Raw genomic sequence first — 8,390 nt, forward strand, 5'->3', positions numbered from 1 at the left:
CAGTAATGTATAACATTACCATTCAAAAACTTCAAAAGGAGTCTATATAAACATAAAAAACTAAGTAACATTTTGTCAGAATATAAGAGTACCCTTAAAATTGATAAGTTGCAAAACAATATTATATATATATATATATATATATATATATATATATATATATATATATATATATATATATATTAGGATTATTTGTATTCATAAACATGTACAGAGTACAATATCTACTTCATGTAAGTACTGATATCATAAAAACATAAACAGTACAAGTTCAAATCTTATGATAAAATTGATACATAGATACAAAATAGTTTGTAATATTGTACATGTACTTATAGTTATTACAGTAACAGCAAATGACTTATACCAGTAATCAAAACAGAGCAATTAAAAGCATTCAAAGGTAATGAGAATATGCTGGTTCTCATAACATAGAATATCAACATAGCTAATCATGAGGTAGCAGATTTTGAACATGGTATGTTGGGAAACATGCACCTTTACAGAGGTGAATATTGCAAATATTGCACCCATACACCGTCTCTCGCTTCACGACTAGGGAACTGCACCACTTGCACCGCCGCTTACTTTCACCAAGTTTCTCGCTGGTGTGTCTCGCAATACTGGCTGTGGTAACTGGAGGGTTACGGGGCTGAGTAAGCTGTTGCCTCTTCCGACTGGAAAAGTCCCCGATCAAACACTGGGCAACATCCATTGAGAATTCATTTAGCGAGTAATGTCTATGAGGTTTCATGGTACCTGGGGTGTTCAACCATAGAAGGTAGCCGTTGGTGACACATATCTCCAAAATAAAAATCATGAAGTATTTCCAGAATTTCTTGGATTGATTGATTGATTGATGTTTTCCGCCACACTAAACAATTTTTCAGTTATCTGATGGCGCCCAGTTTTTATTGGTGGAAGAGAGAACCCAGATACAATATACCTTGGGAAGAGACCACCGACCTTTCGAAAGTAAACTGGGAAACTTTCTCACTTATCGGCGCGAGCGGTCGAACCCGCGCCGACAGAGGTGAGAGGCCGCGTGATTTTGAGCGCGATGCTCTAATCACTCGGCCATGGAGGCCCCAGAATTTCTTGGAAGGTCTTCCAACTGGATTCTTTGACCTGTATTGCTGTGACCGGTCCACCCCACAGTAGTTTTGCTGATAGTGCTCTATGGCAGGGGGCGCTGAAGAAAGACCATATTACCACCTCTCACTCGCCTGACCGCAGGTTCATCACCGAAAGGGCTAGACGTGGTGGACAACACATGAACCTACAACATATACTTTTGATAATAACAAAGCACATATATATTGACAAACACTACTTGTAGATTGATACAATTCAATTTCTATTTACCGGTTTGTTATCCAAACAGTTATCACCATATTCCCATGCTGTATTTGCTGCGCATCTCCACGTTCTAAATTTGGATTTTTCAAGTTGACTGGAAATCCTCTTCTGTTTAACATGATGGTTCCTTAAGCATATATCCCATACGTTTCCAGACATTGAACCAATGGAATCGAAGTGAAAAATCTGTAATGAATTATTATTCTAACATTTTGAGGGGGAAAGTACCAGTAAAATACATTTTATTTACGTTAAGAACTATATGCATAATTTGAAGATCTATATGCACCTGTCAAAAAATACATGATGGCCTTTCCACTTGATTTCCTTGCATAGGTGCTTAATGACTCTCTCTCCAAGATTATGTTCTCGCATGTCATCAAATTTGCCTAGATATAAGCGATATTCGTGTGTATAACCATTTGGTTCACAACGCATCCACACCTGTAAAATGCATATAAATGCTGTGCCAAAATTTACAATGATCGTTGATTTTAAAAATTAGTCTAATTTGTCTTTACGTTCCTAAGTGCAAAGTAAATATTTATGATGATTTTGATTTTACAAAATTGTAAAATTGTAGAGATTCTGACCCCAGGGCGGGGCCAAACTTTGTATATAGTGTTTAAGTGTAAAACACATAAATAACATCTTCTTTATTGCTACTGGTATTAAATAGAAACTAAATGGATATTTGTAAAGAGCAGGTAGTCCTTTAACAAAATTGTAAATTTGATGATCCGAGGGGTACGGTTTTTGGTATCAGGGTGTGGCCAAATAGTCAGTTATTAAATATGTAAACAATAGAATATTTTTAACTTCTTCTTGATAACTACATGTACCATTCCAATTTTTCGTATGAAGCATCTTTAAGACATGGGGGACATAAATGTACATGTAATAGTCAGGACTCCTGCACCCCTGCGGTCTTAGGGGTGGGGCAAAAACTGTCAAAAATTGACCAATTTTTAAAAATCTTCTTTAGAACCACACGTGTACATGTGTAAGAAAAACTAAATGCATCATGATGTAGAGCAGGAAGGCCTCTACCAAAATTGTAAATTTCCCGGGGTAGAGGTTCTAACTCCAGGACGGGGCCAAACTTGGTATATAATGTTTATGTGTAAAACACTTTTAAAATAAGATCTTCTTTAGTGCTATTTATACTAAATAGATATTTAGAAACAACAGATAGTCTGTTACAAAAATGTAAATTTGATGACCCCAAGGGTTGTGGTCTTGATATCAGGGTTGGGCCAAAATGGTCAGTTAATAGATGTGTGAACAATAGAACATTTTTAACTTCTTGATAACTACTGTACTTATTTCAAATCTGGTATGAAACATCTTTGGGACAAAGAGGACATAAATTGCAAATTTCAGGACTCCTGGGGCCTTAGTGGTAGGGTAAAACTGCAAAAAAAGACAAATTTTTAAAAGTCTTCCCTACAGCTGCATATCGTTAATGCATAATAATATAGAGCAGAAAGGCCTCTACCAACATTGTAAATTTCATGATCCCTGGGATGGAGGTCCTGATATATATATATATATATATATATATATATATATATATAGTGTATACCACGGTATGTGCAAGACATGTAAATGATTGATTGATTTATGTTTTCCGCCACACCCAACAATTTTTCAGTTATCTGGTGGTGCCCATTGCATCAATATTCAAAGTTCTTTATGAGACCAAGGTTATGGCAAAAGGGAAGATTGGGAAACCAAGATTGGAATGGTTGGAAATCAACTACTATTCAGGTTCAAAGTCTAGACAAGGAAACCTTTAAAATCGATCTGTAACTTGTAATGGCAGAGCAATCATCATGATGTACTGAATATTAAATGGATATTTGCAAGCACATTAAAAAAAGTCCAGGAAACTGATAATTCATGTTATTTTTTAAGTTCAAGGGCCATAACTTAATGAAAAATCAATGGACCGAGACGAAACTTGAACTTGATCTGCAACTTGTTAGTCAAAGCAATGTACCAAATATCAAATGAATATCTGCAAGCATGTCAAAAAAAAAAGTCCGGAAACCTGACAATTCATACTATATTTCTAAGTCCAAGGGCCATAACTTAGTGAAAAATCAACGGATCGAGACGAAACTTGTCCTTGATCTGTAACTTGTTATGGCAAAGCAATGTAGCAAATATCAAATGAATATCTGCAAGCACGTCAAAAAAAAGTCCGGAAAACTAACAATTCATGCTATTTTTCTAAGTTCAAGGGCCATAACTTAGTGAAAAATCAACGGATGGAGACGAAATTCGAACTTGATCTGTAACTTGTTATGGAAAAGCAATGTACCAAATATCAAATGAATATCTACAAGCATGTATAAAAAAAAAAAAAAAAAAAAGTCCGGAAAACTGATTTACAGGACTGACGGACAAACAGACAGACAGACGGAGCGCAAACCTAAAGTCCCCTTCGACTTCGTCGGTAGGGGACTAATAAATCACGGAAATGTATCGATCACAAATGAACGAGTTTTCGTTCATTTTCAAATGATCAAGTTTTTTCATTTAGTTAGTACCCGAAGGTACCAAGTGATTAAAATACTTGGAAAGAGGCGGCGCTAAGATTTGAATTTCATGTTTTGGCCGACTTCTTTTTTTTTAAAAAAAGAACTTCTGGATTTCTACGGCTATGGTATGACACTATTAATGGATTATTTAGTACTGTAAAGATCCTTTCTTTCAAATGATTTTGCTTTGTTGTTTCCATTTTGAATGAATTCCATGAAGAAAGGATCTCCATAATATAGTGAAAAATAAATCTATCAATAGTGTTTGAGTAGCCCCAGCACAGGTTATGTTCATGAACACTCACTCAACGTATAAATGTATATAAAGTATATGTATACTTGTATAGCTATACTGTTTTATATATGCTATTTATTACTCGTCTGACATAAATATTACAACATAAAGTCATCTATGTATACATGGATATTCATTTAAAAGAACGAATAAGAACAGAAATAATAAACTAGTACCTCTTTGCCATGTGGACGGTACCTGTTTACTATCGACAGCACGCTAGCATTGAAAACATTCCACACAACTTGAGGCTGCTTTCTCTTTGAAAACATGGCAAATTTCAAAGGTCGAAAACAATATTTGTAACATGGATTTGTAAATGCAAGTACCTTGGATATAGAGATAGACTGATTGTATCTTGTTTAACGTCCCTCTCGAGATTTTTCCCGTTCATATGGAGACGTCGCCAAGACCGGTGAAGTGTTTCAAATTGAGGCTTATGCTCGGCGCTTACGGCCATTGAGCAGTAGGGGTTCTTTAACGTTTCACACCTACTGTGACACGGGACATCCGTTTTTAAGGCCCGTGACATTCACATCTGATGCCGAGCGTTTGGCGATGAAACTGTCACTGCCTGTTTTAACGACTTACGTCTGTCGCGGCCGGGATTCGAACCCCGACCTTTCGCATGCGGGGCGAACGCAAGATAGAAACTGGATCGATAATTAAATCTTTAATTCATTTCATTTCGTAGATTTAGGTTAATTTAATTTAGATGTACCTACCGTCGTCAAACGTCATTTGGATACAACCATTCCCACGCAGGATACAATCGTGCCTTTAACGCAGAGTGCAACCAACCCCTACGGCAATTTACTATGGAGAGTGTAGATTTTCTTGAGGAAGGGTTAGAAAGGACTCATATTTCTTTATACAAATAATTGTTTAGCCTATCAGGTGATGCAATTGTAATAGAGTGATCTTGGGTTAATGAATAAATTTTGCTATAGATATATGCTTCAATGTATTTTATTTTAGAAAAACCTAGATCCACTCCTTTATTTCTCTAGCCCTTACGTGTACATATAGGTGAACACACTTAAATAGCTGTAACACGGGGCCTTGGTTTTTGCGGTCTCATCCGAAGGACCGCCCCATTTAGTCGCCTCGCAATCCCCGATCCCCACGGGACAACATCATTACAAAAATGTTAGTAATCTGATTGATTATTTTATGAGAATTATTAACTCATACTGAGACATAACCAGTTGTCGGTGGAGTACCACAAATTTAGACCTATGCTTAGCGCTCGGATCCAGTGCGGGTTCTTTATCGTGCCAACGCCTGCCGCGACACAGGACTTCCGTTTTAAAGGTCATATCCCAAAGACCCGTGATTGCCGAGCGTTCGGCGAAGGAGCAATCACTACCTATTTTAACTTCATAGGTTTGACGCGGTCATGGCATGAGCGGGGCTCGAACTTGCGGCCTCCCGGTTTCGAAGCGAAGCTCTACCACTGAGCTGCCGAGATCGGTACATGTATCAGTAGAATTCCCAGCGAGCATAGTGTGTGTGTGTGTGTGTGTGTGTGTGTGTGTGTGTGTGTGTGTATATATATATATATATATATATCTCTGTGTGTGTATATATATATATATATATATATATATATCTCTGTGTGTGTATGTATATATTTGTTTAAAATGTCATTTGGCGTATTATCTACCTCAAACTGAACAAGATTATGCCATTGGTCATCATAAAATGACAGCTAGAAACAATTACTATCACTAATACATCTATATACATACTTTAATGATAATTGAAAATAATAATGTAAAATTAAACAATCGATGCTCTTTATAAGGAGAGATTTTGATTGTTTCTTTGATTCAAGCACAGAAAACCATTGGAGACGGTTTTCTTCATAGCTATCAATCTTGACTTTTTCGGGTGTAGAATACATCATACGCCAAATACGTAGTTTATCGGGGGAGATTGCTTGAGTGTACTCAACACATATGTCGGAGTGTCCTCTGGCATCTTCACTTCAAAACATTCAACGATTGTGGTTTCAGACATCTTTGTAGCAGTTTTCAGCTGAGACGTTTGGAGATTATTTGTAGTTCAACAACGCTGCCTCCTCTGACTGTCTAGGATTTTCGCATTGGCGGGAATGTCTTACTGATTTAACTAACCTCTATAACTTGATACACTACGGATTTGCCAAATGACATTAGCCTTAGTGAATTTTGAAATTATGTTTTACATACATGTACTATGCTCGTTGGGAATTCCCACCGATAGAAGAATTAATTCATTGTTGTGGTAATAACACAACGAAGGTCGGCCCCAGTGGTTTACTGCTATTGAAAATGGTGACAATGTAATGCAGTCCGAAAACCTTCTTGAAATTTTTCTCCTTTTGGAACATTTATGATTTACGTCACACATTTAATTTTGTAATGAATAATAAAGTTCAATATTCAAATTCTAAAAACATAACAAAAACTCCACAAAAGACGTTAAAATCATGCATCGTTGCAAATTGTTAATATATTAAGAATGGTTGTGCAAAGTTTTATTCCTGACGTTTATGGTATACATTCTTTTCATTGGTGTAATTGAATTTTAGGTGGGTTTTCCATTTTCTAAAGAAACGAAGAAAACGAACGACTAAGACTAATTTACATGAAATTTTCTAATGTGTTGAAGTATTTGAGCAAGTGGTAGGGGATCTGACTGAATACTATATATTATTCAAACCAGAATTCATTTCGTCACCTGATAGGCTATATATTTCTAAAGAATTATCTGTATAAAAAAACGTACGGGTCACTTTTTAACCCCTCCTCACGGACATCTACACTCTCCATAGTAAATGCCATAGGCGCCTGGGTCAAGGATATTGCACTATAACCTATATGTAAACAATGGAGGAAATTCGAACCACGAATAAATATTTCTCTCTGATCTATGGTGTCTCTTTATACATTTTTTCATGTTCCAGAAAGCTTTGTGTCATTATCACAGAACACTAATTTATCCACGTTTTAAAAAATGTCTTTTCCCACTGATTCATAATATATAACTTCAAATCAATACATTGGTTTAAAATCATGTGATGTTGGGCAGTCTCCCTTATACTAGCAGAAACATGCCACAAATTCCCATTACAATTATAATATTAAACTAATTGTCATATGTTTGTATTTTGAAGCAAACCTGTTCCGTTTATTGTCAGGAAAAGAATGGCCACCTGCCATAAGCAATTCAAATGCATTTACGGCTTTCTTTGTGGCAATCTCTGCATGCTGTCGTAATACGCTTACTTCAGAATCAGTCTGTGCTTTGCAGCTGAATGTAAAAGAACGTAAAGAGAAATTGTGAACAACTTCTCCAACTGTCAATGCACTGTGGATATCCGTCTGACCCTGTTCCGATACATGCACAGTAAATTTTGCTTCTTTACTGGATTGAGCGCCGTGATACGTGTTAAAAACATGTGAAAATGTAGAGGAATCCTGTACACTGGTGATGTATTTTCTGGATTCTTTGAAATGAATACAGGGTAGAAATTCCAGAGACAACACGCATGCTGATCTCGGAACACGCCATGTTACATGGTCAACGTTTATCATGCGCTTTTTCGAAAGGTCCGGCCTATTCAAACGTTTACGAGACTCATTTGCTAAAACGTAAAATATTGTCGGTTGACTTTAATATTTCCGGAAAATAACCCACGTAAAGGAAAAAAAGCTTTTAGGGTCGGAGGGTAAATGTAGGGTCGGTTGGGCGACCGGAAACAAGAGTATTTTTTTTTTTTTGGCCTAAAGATACAACTGTAACGACCAGTCATCAATCTCATAACTCCTATAAAGAATACAAAATTAAGAGTAGGGCAAACACGGACCAATAGCCACAACAAAGTTGGGATCAGGTGCTTAGGAGGAGTAAACATCCCCTGTTGACCGGTGACATCAGCCGTGAGCTCTATATCTTGATCTGGTAATCCGAGTAATCAGTTGTCAAAACGAGTATGTAAAGAATGACCCAACAATTGGCATGAATCAGATAGATAGATAGATATGTATACACTAGATATAAAGCACTGAAATAGTAGATACGAGGTCCAAGAAATAAGGATATAAAAAGCACTAAAAATGACCAATGACACGAACAACAGTGAATTGTCACTCTTCGAGTCGTTGGTTAATATATATATATATACAGCTTCAGAATTAGTCGAA

The 8,390-nt window shown here is 36.6% G+C and overlaps 1 pseudogene; it reads right to left on the reverse strand.

Annotated features, from left to right (window-relative positions):
- Positions 1–357: 357 nt before the first annotated feature.
- Positions 358–1,734, reverse strand: LOC125660055 (piggyBac transposable element-derived protein 4-like; annotated as a pseudogene).
- Between the last annotated feature and the right edge of the window lie 6,656 nt (positions 1,735–8,390).

This window comes from Ostrea edulis, chromosome 9 (assembly GCF_947568905.1).
Source record: "Ostrea edulis chromosome 9, xbOstEdul1.1, whole genome shotgun sequence".
NCBI classification, from domain to species: domain Eukaryota; kingdom Metazoa; phylum Mollusca; class Bivalvia; order Ostreida; family Ostreidae; genus Ostrea; species Ostrea edulis.